Source organism: Castor canadensis, chromosome 19 (genome assembly GCF_047511655.1).
Source record: "Castor canadensis chromosome 19, mCasCan1.hap1v2, whole genome shotgun sequence".
In the NCBI taxonomy this organism is placed as follows: Eukaryota; Metazoa; Chordata; class Mammalia; order Rodentia; family Castoridae; genus Castor; species Castor canadensis.
The window spans coordinates 27584613-27604403 of NC_133404.1; the positions used below are offsets into that span (position 1 = coordinate 27584613).

Genomic DNA, 19791 nt, shown 5'->3' on the forward strand with positions numbered 1-19791 from the left:
GTTAATCTTGGTATAGGGTGATATACGTGGATCTAGTTTCAGTTTTTTGCAGAGTGCTAACCAGTTTTCCCAGCAGTTTTTGTTGAAGAGGCTGCTATTTCTCCATTGTATATTTTTAGCTCCTTTGTCAAAGATAAGTTGCTCATAGTTGTGTGGCTTCATATCTGGATCCTCTATTCTGTTCCACTGGTCTTCCTGTCTGTTTTTGTGCCAGTACCATGCTGTTTTTATTGTTAGTGCTTTGTAATATAGTTTGAAGTCAGGTTCAAACTCCTGCATTGTTCTTTTGACTGAGTATTGCCTTGGCTATTCGTGGCCTCTTGTGTTTCCATATAAATTTAACAGTAGATTTTTCAATCTCTTTAATGAATGTCATTGGAATTTTGATGGGAATTGCATTAAACATGTAGATTACTTTTGGGAGTATCGACATTTTTACTATGTTGATTCTACCAATCCATGAGCATGGGAGATCTCTCCACTTTCTATAGTCTTCCTCAATCTCTTTCTTCAAAGTTTATAGTATTCCTTGTAGAGGTCTTTCACATCTTTTGTTAGGTTTACACCTAGGTATTTGATTTTGTTTGAGGCTATTGTAAATGGAATTGTTTTCATACATTCTTTTTCCGTTTGCTCATTGTTAGTGTATAGAAATGCTAATGATTTTTCTATGTTGATTTTATATCATGCTACCTTGCTATAGCTATTGATGATGTCTAGAAGGTTCTGAGTAGAGTTTTTTGGGTCTTTAAGGTATAGGATCATGTCGTCTGCAAATAGGGATATTTTGACAGTTTCTTTACCTATTTGTATTCCTTTTATTCCTTCTTCTTGCCTAATTGCTCTGGCTAGGAATTCCAGTACTATGTTGAATAGGAGTGGAGATAGTGGGCATCCTTGTCTGGTTCCTGATTTTAGAGGGAATGGTTTTAATTTTTCTCCGTTAAGTATAATGCTGGCTGTAGGTTTGTCATATATCGCTTTTATAATGTTAAGGGATACCACATTTTCTTGATCCATTCATCAGTAGTGGGGCATCTTGGCTGTTTCCATTACTTGGCTATTGACGCTAGCTGCATCACCATCACACAGACGGTGCCCTTCCTGAACTTGCATCAAGAGACATCTTGTGCTGACAGGCTCACTATGGCCACCACGTAATATTTGGGTCTAAAGTCAAAGCAGGAGGTGCTGGTAGGAAGCCTAAGAGCCTGGAGGCTGAGGCCTTAGGCTCAGGGCAGGTGGTGGAGACAATGTGAGGAGATGGATTGCACCTGAAACTGGTGCCTGTGCCATTTGCTGAGGGTTCCGAGGAGGGGTGGGGGAAGAAGGGGAGCCCAGCGAAACCCCGAATGGGTGATGAGTTGCCATCTGCTAGGACAGGGAGGCTGTGGGTGGAGCTGGGTCATTTTTTTGGTGGGGGTGGGGTGGATTGGTCCATTGTGACATGCTGACCTTGAGACGTGCCTTGGATGTGTTAAGAGAGAAGGCAACTCAGAGACAGGTGTTGGAGTGGTCAGTTTCGAGATGGATTTTGTCTTGACCATGGTCTGGGGTCATTGTGCATGGTTAACAGTAGCCCACTGAGGACAAGTGTAAACTGAGTGGCCCAGAATTGTTGTGCAGTCCAAGGCCCTCTGTTCCTTGTGGCAGGTGTGGCTGCCTGTGGCAGAGGGCAGGGAGTGGTTTGTGGGGCTCAGTGCCTGCTTCTAGTCTTCACCTGTCTGGGGAGCTAGCCAGGTGCCAAATTCCCCTCAGAAGTTCCCCAAATTTATCTTCATCCAATTTGGAACACTTTTCATAGTATGCAAAAATTTTAGCCCATTTGGAGACTTTGTGCACCATTTGTGGCATTTCTGCCACCTTCTCTCTTTGATCATCTTGAGGATATTTGTAGGAAAGTTAAAGGGAAGTGTCCCTTTGGCTTAAAACAAAATCATAACATTTTCCAAAGTTGGCAAAGCAGAAAAACATATGTAAATGCAGCCACAGTGTGGTAAGCTTAGATTGCTGACCATGTGCCTAGAGACAGACTGTGCAGTGGCTTGGAGCTGAGAGAGCTTCAGACATGGTCACCCAGGTTTGAGCATGGGACTTCACCTGGTGTGTAGCTCTGTGACCTTGAACACAAACTTGCCCTGTGCTTTGGGTGGCTTTGTAGTTTAGGATGAGAATAGAATTCTCTCAGGGCTGTCACGCAGCAACCGGTTCTACAGAGACTCAGTCCCTGCCAGCTTTTCTCCCTACTGGGCAAAGCCGCCTAGAGTTGTGGCAAAGTTAGAGCTTTCTAAGTTGTAAAGTCATAGTTTGCAGGTCAAAGAATTTCCATCCAATGGCAACCCCCACCCAAGGCTAGCAGGATGGATTTGTTCCCATCCTTCTGTCTTAATCCCCTGGGCATTTCTCCCAGCTGGCTGCTGGGCCTGAGTCTTGCTCATTCCCTCAAGCCTTTCCATCCCGGCTCACTCCTCTGAGGCACTGGGCACTCAGTGACCAGCATTTTTCAGCTTTTGGTGGCTGATCCCAAATCTTTTGCCCCAGATGCTTGCAGGGAGCCCTGCTTCCTTCAGGGTCTGCACAGGCATCCTGCAACTTCTCGAGGTCGGGGGTCATTCATGACCCACACTGGGTCCCTAGGATTACATGAAAAGGATGGGGCATTTTGAGAGGTGTGACTGTAGATTTGAGTTTTTTTTTTTTGGTTAGGAAATAAAATTTAATTCTTATTACTAATAAGATTATAAAACTTCTATGTGAATCATGATAAGGACAAGTTTCCAGGAAATAAAAAGGAAAGTGCCAAAGAAGAAAAAAACATAAAAAAGAGTAGAAATAAGTAACATATGTGTTTATAGAAGTACTTTACTGACCTAAGTATCTTTTCTGTGGTGTTGAACATAATATATATTTTTAACTGTTCAGTTCTAAATAGTAAAATTAAGATTATTTTTTTAAAGTTCACTTTCTCCTCTTAGAAAGTTTTAATGATTTTGGGAGACATCTGAAATCCCAACTAGAACACTAGAGGAGAACATGACAAGTGTAATGCAAGTTAGATGCAAGTATAGAAATGGAAAGTTTTTAACATGGACAATATTGAACTTCACCTGGGCTCTGGAAACAGCAATAATAAGAAATTTTCCCCAACCTATTGTGAATTACGAAATGAGTTAGCACAAAGAACCATCCTTCCCTGTAGGACTTACTTTGGATATTTCCTTTTTCCCTGTGAAAGGCTAAATGTCTGTCTTTCCCCTTTACCCGAACCTGGTCAGACCAAAGAATCTCTAACTTACCATTTCTTTTCCTCATGAACAAGTGTATGAACTGTTTGTTTGTCCTTTGATCCAGCTAGACACAGAGATACATATTTCCTGCCTAGCGGACTAATAGAGAAGTCACCTCATTACACAATGGATCCCAACTGTAAATTATGCCAGTTAAGACTTGACTACTGCTCTTTGTAAAAGTTTAAAGCAACAGCTTCTGCTCTTCAGACTAAAATGCTCCCCTTCTTGCAATACCCTGGATAAAGTAAAATTCCTTACTTGTTCTGTTCTTGGCTTTGAAAAAGAGAACACTCAAAAATGTGCATCTTAAAAAAAGAAGACAGAGAACGTTTCTCTGTATGACATTGAAAAGTATAACATCTGGAGCATACGAATCCCATCTATAATATTTTAAAACTTTTAGAACTTGAGAAAATTTGTTTAAATGTCTCCCTCAATCTAAAATAAATAGTACTTTACTAGTATTTAATAGTGTAATTGTGAAAATTAAATTAATATTGTATATATGCACACATATCTATGTATCTATCATCTATATAACATTTAGAAATATACAAGGCATATAATAACATTATTGGAATGTTAGTTACTATTCTTGTTTTAATGTTCAATGTGAGCTATTAGCATTGATTGCAGTGTTTTTTCTCTTTAACTTCACAGCATAAAGAAAAAAAGAGAACATGAGAGATAAAATGCAATAGTTAAGACATGAAAGTAGAAGCAGAACTATTAGGGAAGAGGAGGAGAGGGAAGAGAGGGTAATGGAAGAGTGCATATGATCATAGTACATTATTTGCAGGAAAATGTCACCATAAAACCCATTATCTTGAAGAATAATGTATACTAATAGGCATTTTTTAAAAAAAGAGAAGTTACATAGATTTTTCCACAAAAATTTGGTGGGATAAAAAAGGAAAAAAACCAACAATATTGAGTTTGCAAAAAATAGGATCAAATTGAGCTGGGTGAGATATACTAAGTTAGGTACAATGGAAAGTCAGTTTATGCAATATGGGGCAAGTTATCAAAGCAGAATAAATGAACATTTCTCTAAATTATGAGTTAGATCTCATTTAGAAAGACTAAGCATTATCTTACACATGCACACTTTATTATAATAAAATTCCTGTTTTTTATTTTTTTTCCTTTTTCTTTTATTATTCATATGTGCATACAAGGCTTGGTTCATTTCTCCCCCCTGCCCCCACCCCTCCCTTACCACCCACTCCGCCCCCTCCCTCTCCTCCCCCCCTCAATACCCAGCAGAAACTATTTTGCCCTTATTTCTAATTTTGTTGTAGAGAGAGTATAAGCAATAACAGGAAGGGACAAGGGTTTTTGCTGGTTGAGGTAAGGATAGCTATACAGGGCATTGACTCACATTGATTTCCTGTGCGTGGGTGTTACCTTCTAGGTTAATTCTTTTTGATCTAACCTTTTCTCTAGTTGCTGGTCCCCTTTTCCTATTGGCCTCAGTTGCTTTTAAGGTATCAGCTTTAGTTTCTCTGTGTTGAGGGCAACAAATGCTAGCTAGTTTTTAGGTGTCTTACCTATCCTCACCCCTTCCTTGTGTGCTCTCGCTTTTATCATGTGCTCATAGTCCAATCCCCTTGTTGTGTTTGCCCTTGATCTAATGTCCGCATGTGAGGGAGAACATACGATTTTTGGTCTTTTGGGCCAGGCTAACCTCACTCAGAATGATGTTCTCCAATTCCATCCATTTACCAGCGAATGATAACATTTCGTTCTTCTTCATGGCTGCATAGAATTCCATTGTGTATAGATACCACATTTTCTTGATCCATTCGTCAGTGCTGGGGCATCTTGGCTGTTTCCATAACTTGGCTATTGTGAATAGTGCCGCAATAAATATGGATGTGCAGGTGCCTCTGGAGTAACAGTCTTTTGGGTATATCCCCAAGAGTGGTATTGCTGGATCAAATGGTAGATTGATGTCTAGCTTTTTAAGTAGCCTCCAAATTTTTTTCCAGAGTGGTTGTACTAGTTTACATTCCCACCAACAGTGTAAGAGGGTTCCTTTTTCCCCGCATCCTCGCCAACACCTGTTGTTGGTGGTGTTGCTGATGATGGCTATTCTAACAGGGGTGAGGTGGAATCTTAGCGTGGTTTTAATTTGCATTTCCTTTATTGCTAGAGATGGTGAGCATTTTTCATGTGTTTTCTGGCCATTTGCATTTCTTCTTTTGAGAAAGTTCTGTTTAGTTCACATGCCCATTTCTTTATTGGTTCATTAGTTTTGGGAGAATTTAGTTTTGTTATCAGTCCTTTGTCTGATGTATAGTTGGCAAATATTTTCTCCCACTCTGTGGGTGTTCTCTTCAGTTTAGAGACCATTTCTTTTGATGAACAGAAGCTTTTTAGTTTTATGAGGTCCCATTTATCTATGCTATCTCTTAGTTGCTGTGCTGCTGGGGGTTTCATTGAGAAAGTTCTTACCTATACCTACTAACTCCAGAGTATTTCCTACTCTTTCCTGTATCAACTTAAGAGTTTGGGGTCTGATATTAAGATCCTTGATCCATTTTGAGTTAATCTTGGTATAGGGTGATATACATGGATCTAGTTTCAGTTTTTTGCAGAGTGCTAACCAGTTTTCCCAGCAGTTTTTGTTGAAGAGGCTGTGCTATTTCTCCATTGTATATTTTTAGCTCCTTTGTCAAAGATAAGTTGCTCATAGTTGTGTGGCTTCATATCTGGGTCCTCTATTCTGTTCCACTGGTCTTCCTGTCGTTTTTGTGCCAGTACCATGCTGTTTTTATTGTTATTGCTTTGTAATATAGTTTGAAGTCAGGTATTGTATACCTCCTGCATTGTTCTTTTGACTGAGTATTGCCTTGGCTATTCATGACCTCTTGTGTTTCCATATAAATTTAACAGTAGATTTTTCAATCTCTTTAATGAATGTCATTGGAATTTTGATGGGAATTGCATTAAACATGTAGATTACTTTTGGGAGTATCGACATTTTTACTATGTTGTTTTTTCTGCCAATCCATGAGCATGGGAGATCTCTCCACTTTCTATAGTCTTCCTCGATCTCTTTCTTCAGAAGTGTATAGTTTTCCTTGTAGAGGTCTTTCACATCTTTTGTTAGGTTTACACCTAGGTATTTGATTTTGTTTGAGGCTATTGTAAATGGAATTGTTTTCATACATTCTTTTTCCATTTGCTCATTGTTAGTGTATAGAAATGCTAATGATTTTTCTATGTTGATTTTATATCATGCTACCTTGCTATAGCTATTGATGATATCTAGGAGCTTCTGAGTAGAGTTTTTTGGGTCTTTAAGGTATCGGATCATGTCGTCTTCAAATAGGGATATTTTGACAGTTTCTTTACCTATTTGTATTCCTTTTATCCCTTCTTCTTGCCTAATTGCTCTGGCTAGGAATTCCAGTACTATGTTGAATAGGAGTGGAGATAGTGGGCATCCTGGTTCCTGATTTTAGAGGGAATGGTTTTAATTTTTCTCCGTTAAGTATAATGCTGGCTGTAGGCTTGTCATATATAGCTTTTATAATGTTGAGGAACTTTCCTTCTATTCCTAGTTTTCTTAGAGCTTTTATCATGAAATGGTGTTGGATCTTATCAAAGGCTTTTTCTGCATCTATTGAGATGATCAAGTGGTTTTTGTCTTTGCTTCTGTTAATGTGGTTTATTACGTTTATTGATTTTCGTATGTTGAACCACCCCTGCATCCCTGGGATGAAGCCTACTTGGTCGTGGTGAATAATCTTTTTGATGTGTTGTTGAATTTGGTTTGCCATTATTTTGTTGAGGAGTTTTGCATCAATGTTCATTAAGGAGATTGGCCTATAGTTCTCCTTTTTGGAGGTGTCTTTGCCTGGTTTTGGGATAAGTGTAATACTGGCTTCATAAAATGTGTTAGGCAGTTTTCCTTCCCTTTCTATTTCGTGGAACATTTTAAGGAAGGTTGATATCAGTTCTTCTTGAAAGGTCTGATAGAATTCAGCAGAGAATCCATCAGGTCCTGGACTTTTCTTTTTGGGGAGACTCTTGATTGCTGCTTCAATTTCATTTTGTGTTATAGGTCTATTCAGGTGATTAATTTCCTCTTGGTTCAGTTTTGGATGATCATATGTATCTAGAAATCTGTCCATTTCTTTTAGATTTTCAAATTTATTTGAATATAGGTTCTCGAAGTAGTCTCTGATGATTTCCTGGACTTCCATGGTGTTTGTTGTTATCTCCCCTTTTGCATTCCTAATTCTAGTGTCTTGGACCATGGGCTTGGCCTGTGGACACCACTGTAGCCTAGGCCACAGCACTGGACATGGAGGGGGTGGCCAGTTTTGGCCTTTCATTGGGCTGGGGCCTCATGGCTCTCGGTGGGTATTGTCTTGGGTCCCACTGGGTCACCTGAGGTTAGATAGTGTCCTTCTGCCTGCAGCTATCAGCTGGAGGCTCCTTCCCTAGAACCCATTTTCTCAAGTGTATCCTGGGTAGGCACCAGTGCAGACAAGAAGTGTAGGCTGTCTCTGTCACCACCTCCCCCTGAGGACAAGCAGGAAGACAGGCTTCTGAGCCAGGCAGGTTGTGTGTCATGCCTTCGGTCACAGAACCCTGGCTGACCAGGATGGAGTGCTCTGGGGACTCTGGCTACCAGAGTCCATGGTGAAGTGATGGACGAGCCTGTGGACAGCTGTCTAGATTTGCCTATTGTAGCTATAGTGGGGTTATTTCTTTCTATCATGGAGGGAGCCATGACTTTTTTCTTTTAGGAAAATTATGTTGAACCTTGATGTCTCCTACTGTCTCCAAAGCACTTTTTGTGAGCGACGGAGGAGCAGGCTTGCACTGGATCAGCAAGGAGCTTTCTGCAAGAATATCTAGCCAAGAGCCATTTGCTATGTGGCCTGTTGAGCACCGCTTTCTGTCGTTACTCCACTTAAAATGTTAGTTTCTGTCTGTTTTCAGAGGAGCTTTTTTTGTTTCTCTTTGTACTTTGTACCTGGCTCTGCAGGTGCTGCCTTTGAGATGTCACTTATATGGCCCTGACTGGCCCTGTCCAGGGCAAGTGTGATCCCACCACATTCTCCCAGCAGCCCTTTGGGATGGGGGCTGCCAGGCCCTAGCCCCGAGTTACACATGGGGAGATGAGAAGATAAAGGAGTGAGGCCTTGCAGCCTGGATCCAGCCCAGGTTTGTGCCCTGTGCCTGCTGACTGTAGAGGGTGTGGCTGAGAAGTGGTCAGTACTGCCTTCTGAGCCTTGACCTCTTAACCTGAAAATTGAAGGGCTGGACTGGGACCCTTCCAGTTCTGAGTCCTTAACAGGTAGACCCCAGAGGGTGTCTCCCTGGGCAGCTTGGAGAACAGGATCTTGTCATTGTCACTGTGTGAATTGGAGACCAGTGCCATGTGTCCTTTGGAGAGATGGGAGCCTCCAGGTAGTAGAAGCCTGTCTGTTTTTTTTTTTTTTTTCACCCCTATTACATTTTTATTCTGCTCTCCTAAACAATTTTGAACAGGTTTCATCACTGTATTTTCATACATTCATTTTTTTTTCTTCATTTTTCTTTTATTATTCATATGTGCATACAAGGCTTGGTTCATTTCTCCCCCCTGCCCCCACCCCCTCCCTTACCACCCACTCCACCCCCTCCCGCTCCCCCCCCTCAATACCCAGCAGAAACTATTTTGCCCTTATCTCTAATTTTGTTGTAGAGAGAGTATAAGCAATAATAGGAAGGAACAAGGGGTTTTGCTGGTTGAGATAAGGATAGCTATACAGGGCATTGACTCACATTGATTTCCTGTGCGTGGGTGTTACCTTCTAGGTTAATTCTTTTTGGTCTAACCTTTTCTCTAGTTCCTGGTCCCCTTTTCCTATTGGCCTCAGTTGCTTTTAAGGTATCTGCTTTAGTTTCTCTGCATTAAAGGCAACAAATGCTAGCTAATTTTTTAGGTGTCTTACCTATCCTCACCCCTCCCTTGTGTGCTCTCGCTTTTATCATGTGCTCATAGTCCAATCCCCTTGTTGTGTTTGCCCTTGATCTAATGTCCACATATGAGGGAGAACATACGATTTTTGGTCTTTTGGGCCAGAAGCCTGGCTGTTGTTCTGCTGGCCTCCTGGGTGGAGGACAGAGACTCATTCACTCACATCACAAGTATTTGTTGACTGTTGGTTAAGATGCCTGCCTTCATGCAGCTTAATTTCTTGTGAGGAAGGCAGAAGATGATCATGGTAAATAAAAGAAATAAAAGAAAAATGTCATAGATTAGGGGTGGTAATGTGCAAAAACATAAAGCAGGGGAGGAGGCCAGGAAAGGCAGGGGGATGGTGTTAGGGTTTTAATTATGGGGGGTAGGGAAGGTGACACAGGCCTAGAAGCAGGGTAGAGAACAGGAAGGGAGTGGGTTGAGATCTGGGAGAATGGCTTGTGCAAAGGCCCTGGGGTGGTACCTGGGGTGGTGCCAGGTCATGGGAGGAGCTGGAGGGTGGGTACCAGCTGTGTAAGGGTTCAGAGTCTATGGGGCAGCCCTGACATTGAGAGGGATCATTTGGGCTGGTGCACTCAGGCTAGATGGGACTGTTAGGAGCTACCACCACCATCAAGGGGACGGAAGCCCTGTCCAGGGAATGGTGGGGGCAGAGACAGTACTGGATTTTCTGCAGATTCCGAAGATGGAGCCAGCTTGTATGTATGTGGGAGCAAGTGATGAAGGGACCAAGATGGCTGTGAACCTTCAGCCTAAGCAGCTGAGGACTGTGGCTGTCAACTAGATGGGAAGGCTTTGGGGGATGATCACAGCAATTCTGATTCCGTGCATCAGGGGACCCACATTGGGTCTCTGATTCTCTTGCTCTAAAAGGTATTGAGAGCTTCCTAGAGACTTATGTAGCAGTGTGGGGCCGCCCAAGGGCCGGTGTGCCACTTGGAGGGTGCAGATGCAAGGAGCAGAGTGGAGTCTGTATGGGACAGAGTGTTAGGCAGGACCTCTGGTCTACACTCCTGTCCTTTGCTCTCTAGTCAGTACCGTCTCATCTCTCTCGTCTCAGATATGGAATTTGTGTTTTCCTTTATGCCATCTCAAGGATCAGGAAGAGAAAGTCCTTACTGAGTCAGGCGATCAGGGCTGGGCATGTGGCAGGAGAAGACTTGAACTGGTGGCAGCCTGGGCACTTGATGACCTGAGTGGCTGTGCGCAGGGGTGGGGTACAGCTGGCAGCCTGGCTACAGCAGGTGACCCCAGTGACTTCAGCAGGTTAGAAAGGATGCAGTGGCCCCAGACATCAGGCAGACGGACTCTAGGAGGCCTGTCTTCCAGGATATGGTCACTGTTTAACCATTTGGGGACCCAGCACCAGCCAGGACCTGGGGATAGGGGGTTCTTAGTGCTGCCAGCACCGTATCTCCCAGTGGGCCAGGTTGTCCTCTGGCAGGCCTGGCTTGGATGTTTCCAGCTGGTCACCACTGATCAGAGGTGGGTCATGGGGCTTAGTTAGTAGGAGCAGAGAGCTGCTGCTGGTCTGGGTACCAGGCCCACCCTGCCTTCCCAGGTCTCTCTGGGTCAGGCAGCAGAGTGGAGGACAGCTGGCCCTGGAAGCCCAGCTGTTTAGCTGCTCTCCAGTTGTGAAACTGTGAGGACTTTGAGTTGCTAGAGTGTTTTCCACTTCCCTGTACGTGTGTGTCCTGGGTGGGCCTGGAGAGCTGCCAAGCCCAGGAGAGAGGTAGGAGGCTATGTGTGCCCAGCCAGGAAGGTCACTTACTGGTCATTGGGCCATGCAGAAAGCCAAGAGCAGAGCCCTGTCCATTGCAGACAGCTCCAATGATGGTGGGGAGTAGAGACTCCTGCATAGATTCCCTGGATCCCAGTCCCCCCTCACCCCTCGGGACATTCCTTACAGAAAGAGCTGCGCTGAGAAGCTGGCTGTATTTTTAGCTTCAGGTACACACTACAGGTGGCAGAGGCAGATTTACCCTGTGGCAAGCATGGGAGCCTTTGTTTCAGGGGCTGGTAGGTAGCTCTTGGCACTGTTGGATAGGCCCAGGTCTTCTCCCACTCAGGAGATTGGGACAAGATCCATGAGAAGGAGCTGGAAGTCAAGGGTGTAGTTTTCTGTCTGCATGCCTCTCCTCTCCTGGACAACTGGTGCATGTGTGGCGGGGGGAGGGGCAGTACACAGTGTGTCCTGCCTCTGTCTTTTCTTGGACCTCCAGGACAAGCTCTATTTTGATGCTGGTGTGCCCCAGGATGAGGCCTGCCCTTCCTTGGTCATCCTGTATCGTATGGGTCCATAACCTCCCTCCACAGTCAGAAATATCTGGTGGCCCCATTTGCCCGTGAGCTAAGAACAGCTCGAGCATGGGACTCTTGGTCTGTTCAGTTTCTGTGTATTCTGTGTGGCTTTCATCCTTCCAGAGCCAGGGATCTTTGACCCTCCACCAAATACTCCCTTGCCAGCCCTCAGAGTGCTTTCCCCAGTCTTCTTGCGTTTATCCTCCTTTTCCTTTGTGGCTGTTTGAGGGTGTTTCAGAGTGCTGGTGGTATTTCCAGTCTAAAAAGCTGTGCCCCTAGGGCCCCACAGGTGGATCAGGAGAGATGGTCCAGGAGGAGGGTGAGAAGTAAAGAAACAAGAAACTAAGAGCACTGGGATTACCCCTGGAGTTCAGAGATGCCTCCCCCATTTAGATTTTGAAGTATAAATAGAAGTATGCCAGGATGATTTCATAGAACAAAAAAGGGAATGGTTCAGACAGGAGCATGGGAGAGGTGAGGCTCAGGTGGCCTGGTGCCTTAGGGTGTGGTGGGACAAGGCTGAAGCTGTGTGTGGAGCCTGGTCCTGGGCCTCCCGTAATTCAAAGTCAGTTATCTTATCAGGCACTGCTGTGCCTCCACACACCTTGTTACAGTCCCTGGCTACAAATGTGCTCCTTGTGCTTGCATGGCGTTGTGAGGCCAAGGAATGACTTGGCCTGGGTTTCTCCAGAAGCATGGTGCCCCACCCTCACCATGGGCGCATGGAGGACAGGAGGAGATTGCAGCTGGGCGGCCAGCTCCGTGGGCAGGAAAAATAGCCCGAGGAAGGAAGTAACAGTACAGAATGCAGCAGCCAGTGACATAAACACTCAAGGAACCTCATCAATCAGAGGGAGCAGCCCCCTCCTTTGACATGGCAAGAAGGTGAGGGTTAAAGGAATGAGGGCAGAAACTGGATGTGGGGTCACAACCACAGTATCTCAGAGACCCCTGTCATCCTTTGAGGCACAGGAAGGTTATGTAGACTTCCCAGGCTGCCAGTGGCAGAGCTAAGATGGAAACCAAAGCGTCTGTCTCTGTACCTCAGTTCTTTGCAGAGACCTGGGCGACTGGCTGATGTCAGGGTAGTGCTGGCCTATGAGGTGCCACTAGCCCAGTGGTAACAGTCACCTGCTAACCTCTCAAGGAAGGACCCGTCTCTTGCCAGTCTGGTGGCGCTGGGCCACAAATACAGGTGCACCATCGCTATTTCTGTGCGGAGTCCTTGTTCAGTGCATTTGGCTGAATTCCCCCTTCCCAGCATTGTGGCAAACGCTATTTTAAGATAAATAGCGTTAAGATAAATCACACTGAGCTCTGTACCGCATGTAGCATTTTGCTACTTTGGTAAAACTAGTTGGGAGCAGAGCCTTGATGGATGTGTTTCATTTCCTGTGAGAGCAAGTGAAACCTGAACTATTAATGGCTAGTGTTCCCCAGATCTTCCTCCAAAAGGCTTTGAGAAATAGACCCCCCGTGTGCTTATGACTGTGTGTGGTCTCAAACCATCAGTTATCTGTATGTACCGACCTTTGTGCAGAAATCTGAGGGCTCCCTTGAAACCACGTGGACAGTCACGATCAACTTCAGACTCTGTTTGGCCAGGTGTTTGACCACCCTGGGAATCTTGGAGTTTAGCTCCTCTTTTGAGCTACTTTGAGATTATGGGCTGTCAGCTCTGCTGTTTTAGTACTTGTTTATAAATGAACTGTTTGTGTTCTCCTCTGGCTAAGGCCCTGTTTGTGATCTTTTTCATTACAGTTGTCTGAATATTTAAGCATTGCTGAATCTCGTGTGGGAGAGCCACCACGGAGGCCTGGACCGGCCTGTGACACGGGGGCCCTGGAGATTCCCAGTGAGTAGGATGCATTTCGTTCCCCATACTTCACCTGACGTGCTGCTGGCATATGAGTCTTGATAAATGTGTTAAACGGAGCTGTGAGACTCGGTCTACCTGCCTGGGCCCTCATCTTTCTCAAACACAATCTTAAAAGCAGTTATGCTAATTTTTTCATCATTTTCTGTTTTTACAAATTTACATTTGCAATCTCATGGTCTTATGGGGGATTGGTTCTAGGACCTCATACAGATAGTAAAATCTGAGGATGCTGTCTTTTATATAAAATGGTGAGTATTTGCATAGAACCTACGAGAATCCTCCTGTACACTTTAAAGAATCTCCAGATTTCTTATAATACTTGATACACAGTAAATGTATATTGCATTGTTTAGGGAACACAGACAAGAAAGAAGTCTGTACATGTTCAGTATAGACACAGGCATTGAAGGCCTAACTGTGCAGTACTGGAACAAGCTGTGGGGTGAACAGAATGCAAACAATGAGGTTATGGCAGGATTTGCCCACACATCACTCAATTCACATGGACTCCGTGTAGTGCTCAGTGTGTGGGAAATTCAAGTTTTGCCATTTAGAACCTTATGGAATTTTTTAAAAAGACATTTTTGATCTGTGGCAGGTTGAATCTACAGGTATGGAGCTGCAGATATGGGGACCCTACTGTATTTTGAGAAGACTGACAGGAAGGAAATCTAGTAATCCTCTAAGACAAATGGCAGGACAGGAGTCCCTGTGTTTCCTGTGACCCTGTCAATTGTGCCTCACCAATTCTACCACCAATTCCCTTCTTCCTGCTGGCTGAGGGCTTCTAGTTCTCCATGTTGCATCCTTGACACTTTCTGTCAGGTGGTGGGGTCCAAGGCATCCATCCAGGTGGCCAGCTCTGCCAACTGTAACACATATACACCATGTCTTTATCCACTAATCAGCTGAACCACGAACCATTTAAAACAATCATGTGTTCCCAGTGTTGTGTGACCATCATCTCTCTCTAGTTCCAAGTCACTGTCATTGTTCTAGAAGGAAACACTCATAACTGTTCCATAGTCATTCCTTATTCCCTGCTGCCCCCAACCCTGGCAATCTGCTTTCTGTCTCTATTAATTTACCTATCCTAGGTATTTCCTATATATTAGGAGTTACAACATACGTGACCTTTAATGTCTGGCTTCTGTGACTTAATATAATGTCATTATGTTGAAACCCTGTTGGTGTGGTTGTAAGGTGTAGGTTTTGGAGAGTACTATATAATCTTCTGGTTAAATCTCAGTCATTCAGTGGGCCTGTGTCCCTGGTCTGTGACCTTCACGTGTGTTTCTTCTTGTACAATTTACCATGAGATTCTGCCATGACAACCCTATCATATATTGAAAATATCATGTCAAGAATGTGTTGCCAGGAGAGGGAGGGGGTGGGGGGAAAGGGAAGGAGCAGGGGGAAGGGGGGAGAAATGACCCAAACATTGTATGCACGTATGGAAAAAAAAAAAAAGGAATGTGTTGCCCGGCGCTGGTGGCCCATGCCTGTAATCTCAGCTTCTCAGGAGGCAGAGATCAGGAGGATCACGGTTCAAAGCCAGACTGGGCAAATAGTTCTCTGAGACCCTATCTCGAAAAAAACCCTTCACAAAAAAGGGCTGGTGGAGTGGCTCAAGGTGTAGACTCTGAGTTCAAATCCCAGTACCACAAAAAAGCAAATGTGTTGAATACACCACCCCACCGAAATCATAGCTTAGCCAAGCTCACTTTAAATGTACTCTGATGCTTACATTAGCCCATAGTTGTTAAAAATCATCTCACACAAAACCTATTTTATAACAAAGTGTTGAACATCTCATGTAATTTATTGAGTATTGTATTGAAAGTGAAAAACAGTGGGTATATCAGTACACTTTCACACATAACAGAGACGAAAATTCAGAAGTCGAACCATCATGGCGACTATTTGTATAAACTTTTCCAACCCCATGAGCTGAGATGAAACAGGGAAGCTAGAGGAGGCTGGAGGCATGCCCGAAACAAGGTTCCTATGGAGTCATTCCCCTTGCCCAATGCCAAGAGGCAGGCCTTTGTGATGGAGAAGACTCAAGGTATATCAGGAGGATTACCTTCCCTCTGTCTGTCACAGCTGCCATTAGACCAGCTCTTCACAGGGAGAATCTATGGGAACCTGGAGATAAAGCCCTTGCACGTGTGGGTATACCACTGGTTTCTCCCTGTCATGGGTCCACCATTGACCTCCAGCAATTTGTCACAATCACCCAAACTATGGCTCTGGAGGCTCTGCTGCAGGCTAGCAGGTTTTGGGGGAGCTCTCTGGATTTGCCTGTCTCTCCAGATCTCAGGGGACACTTTGCAAACTCAGTTCTCTCATAGACCCCTGAAAATCCAGTTTGTCCAGCTTTTTCCTGTTTTAAGGTTGAGAACAATGACCTCCAAGATCCTTAGATGTTCTTGCCCTTCTTCGATTTTTCTTGGGATTCTTATCCCCGCCTGGAATTGTGTTCTTTGTTTGATGCTTTACTCTTTTGCTGTCTGCTCTCCCCATCAGAGCATAAGCTTCAGGAACTTTGTCTATGTGCTCCCCCTTATCCTCACACCCAGAAGAGAGCTTGGTGATCAATATCAGACACCTGCTGATAGTGGCTGCTAATTTGCAGATGTGGCTTGTTCCCCAAGGGTTCAGGTGTATCAATATGAAGAGGTGGTGGACCTTTAAGAGGAGGGGTCTAGTAGGAGATGATCCACCCAGTGTGCTTGGCTTTTTCTGAAGGTGACTTTTTTTCCTATGGTCAGCTCTTCCTGTGACCAAACACCCCCGTTTTCCACGTCTTGTTGATGGTTCCACGGCCACCTTCGATTCTCATGAACATATTTTTAAACTGTTGCCATCTGTTCTTCTCTTAGTTACAAATGAAAAAAAAACCATTATTTTCCTAATTTCATCAAGGGGAGGAGGAATATCTGTATCTCTAAAGACCACTTCTGCCACCCACCACTAAGGATAGAGTTGCCTCTGCCCAACATGGAGGCATTTCCAGCAGTTTTGTTACCTAAAAAGTAAAATTGGCCCACTTCTATTTATATGAAAAAGGAAAAAAAAATGCAAGTAGCTGAGGTGACAGGAGGCCACAGGCTGTGTCCTCTGCCTTTCTGATAATTCAACTCCCAGCCCCAAAGTCTCACCAGTACAGGAATGGGCTGGTAGGATGAGGCAGGCACCTCCTGTGTCCATGGCAGACCTGTGCACCCCACTCAACAGATGACACAGGTGTGGACAGCACTTTCTGTGGTTCTGAACTGGGTTTGGGCCAAACACTTTGAACCTAATGCACCTCTGCACAGCACATGTGAAGTTTTGTGGCTCATGGATACCAGGTTGAGAACCTGATGGAAAAAGAGGTGGGGGGGTCCCATCTGATGTCAGTGTGTGACTCACACTGACGTCCCCTCAGGGAGTCAGAGCCCCTTACATTGTATAACTGGGCTAGGTGTGAAAGGAGCAGAGGGAGCTCTGTCTTTATCCAACTCTCCCTCTCCATCTGTCCTGAAGGTGAGTTCTTCCTCTGTCAAGGGAATGGTCAGCTGGGCCCTGGGGGTTTTTGCTGTTCTAAGGCAATAGAAGGTTCTCTGGTTTCTTCCTTCCAGCCTTAAAACAGTATCATTTAGTGATAAAAATGAGTAACTATAGAATCTCTGGAGCTTTTGCCTGCCTGGCTGGAGCCTGTCCTGTCCTGGAAGGCGGCAGTAGAGGAGGGCTCTGTGTGTTCTCTTTTTTCTTCTCTTGTCTCCCTGGCTGCTGGCAGGGCTATGCCTACTCCTCTGCCCTTATTGTGCTGAGGCTGAGGGACAAAGTGTCTGAGGAAAGGGTAGTTTTGGCACTAATGGCTTTCTTGGTACTCTCACCCTCCAGCAGGTGTCTAATTCTTACTTCTCTTGAGGACCAGCTGTGTGGCTTCCTCAGAGAAATTCTCTGCTGAGAATTTACTGGTCTGGTGCTTGTGACTGGTCTGTCTTCATGCAGATCTCTTGTATGGTTCTTTTGGGCAGCCATTCAGGGTGTCTCTGGGAGCATCTACACCCATAGGTGGCAGGTAGCTTCTCCTCTCGCACCTGCCCGTCTTCACTGGTAGGGAAGCTCTGGACGTGGCTTCTCAGATGCTGGGGACTCAGGGTGGCCATCAGGAGAAACCTTCTCCTCTTCCCCCTCCTTTTTTCCCATCCCCCATAGCCCCCCCCCCCAAGGAAAGCCTCTGCTCCTCCCTCCCGACTGCTGGTCTCCTGTGGCCAGATCACTGGGAAAATGGATGGGGAGAGGGAAGAAGACATCTTTTGGTGGAAGATATGGCCATGTTTGTTAGCTTTGCTGGCCTCTGAGGCAGCAGGATAGGGTTACTTTGAACATCGTGTCCCACCACTGGTGGCCGCCCAGCAAACACTGAGTCAGTTCTGAAGTTTCTGGATCCCCATGAGGCCCCAGGAATGGGAGATACCAGGGGTTCCACAACCAGGTCAAGGGAATCACCTGCCACCTCCTGCCCCTACCCAGTAAAGCAGGGCCAATAAGGCTGTACTTGCATCCTGTCCCCTGTCCTCTGGGACCTCATGCTGACACCACATCAAGGCTCAAGTCACTGGCTGCATTTTCTGCAAGGCAGTGCCTCCTTCAGGTGGCTGCAGAGATGTCCTTATTTGCAGAGGGGAAATGACATCCATTTCTGGGTTCCTTGTCCAGGCTCTGCGCGGATCAGGAGCTCTTTCTCTCTTGGAGGGTTCAGAGTGGTGGTTTTTGGGAGTTCAGCAGTGTCTAAGGGTTAATTGGGGTGTTGCTGCCTGCCTTTGGCTTAGAGATGGAAAAGTTTTATGCTTATTCAATTGAACAGTAATTTAAAATTACAATTTTGGTCTTAATTCTATGTATTTGGGGATCCTATTTAAGTCTTTGGAAATAATTGTAGAGTAATATTTTGGGAGGTTATATTAAAATGAACAGATGTTCCAGTAGAGGAAGGTCTCAGTGGGTGAGTCTCAGCCCTGGCAGAGGGAGCATTTGGGGCCATTTCTGCAGCAGGTGGCCCCTCCTGGCCTTGTCCTGGGTCTCAGCATAGCTGCTGGGAGGTAGCAGCAAAATCCAGCCTCCTTCCCCAGTTTAGTAGTCCCTCCTTATCTGCAGGGATATGTTCCAGGTTGTTCTGTGGGTGCTTGAACCCACAAATAGGACCAAGCTCTGTACATAGGATGTTTTCTCCTATATGTATATGTCTAGGATAAACTCTTATACATTAGGCATGGTATTATATTAACAGCAATAGGTAGCAATAAAATAGGACAATTATAACAATACACTGTAGTGAATGTCATTTAAAATTTGTGAATTGTTTATTTCCATTTCCATTTATGTTTTTGGATCACAGCTGTCTGTGGGTAAGTAAACCCAAGGAAAATGAAACATCTGATAAATTCTCATTTATCAGAGTACAGTGCTAGACTGAACTAGTGCACAGAGCTGCCAGGTCCTGGACACAAGGCCACTGGGCCACTGATGAGACATCCAAGAAGGAGAAGGGAATTGCCCTGAAATGGGGGCAGGTGGGATGCAGGAATGCAGACACTAAGATATGTGTGTCTGTACTATGGGACTGGCTGTAGTGCTGGGCGGGCAGAAGGGTCAGTCTCTGTGGGAGCATGTCCAACCCTGGTGGCTTCCATAGTTTACAGTGCAGAGTTACTGGCTTCTGTACCCTAGCGTGGGAGAAGGCCTCACACACAAGATTCCTAAACATGGGTCCTGAGGAGAGGCCTACCTCTAGTGATGGGACAGAGTTTAAAACCCAGAGGATGGTCCCATGGAGCTCTCCCCTGAGCTCATGCAGGACATGTACTGTTGGGGGTCTGCATGCCTTAGCCCCTCTTCCTGCTGGCCTGCCACTGCTTCCATAGAGATACACATGAACTTGGTGCCAGGCTCAGGCTGTTCCAGGGTGACTTAGCTTTCTACAGTGACCTGTGCAGGATGACCTGAGCTGGAAGGTTGGTCCCCAGTGTGGCAGGGTTGGGAGGTGGTGGAACTGATAGATGGAACCAGAGATCATTGTGTTCAGTGAAATAAGCCAGATGCAGAAAGGCACATATATGTTTCCTCTCATATGCAGAATCTAGATCTAAAAATAAGGACATGAACTTAGGAATGGGACCATTTGGGGGAGGGGGATGAGCAGCAGGTGGGAGGGGGAAAAAGGTCATAATGAAATCCATTTACAAAATCAGTGAACAGGCCCTGCCTGAAGGGTTGGTTCCAGTGGGAGTGGGGAGGATGTGGGGAGAGGGTGAAGGAGGGTGAATATGGTGCAAATACTG

The 19791-nt window shown here is 45.1% G+C and overlaps 1 protein-coding gene across 8 annotated transcripts in view; it reads left to right on the forward strand.

The window, feature by feature from the left end:
• Apba2 (amyloid beta precursor protein binding family A member 2) overlaps positions 1-19791 on the forward strand; it is a 306198-nt gene that overhangs the window by 107035 nt on the left and 179372 nt on the right. For 7 of the 8 annotated variants that reach the window (XM_074061687.1, XM_074061691.1, XM_074061689.1 and 4 more), the window contains one exon: positions 13339-13432. The exons of the other annotated variant lie outside the window; for it this stretch is intronic. The gene's annotated coding sequence lies outside the window, so the exon portion shown is untranslated. The remainder of the gene's footprint in view (positions 1-13338; positions 13433-19791) is intronic. 8 annotated transcript variants of the gene reach the window in all.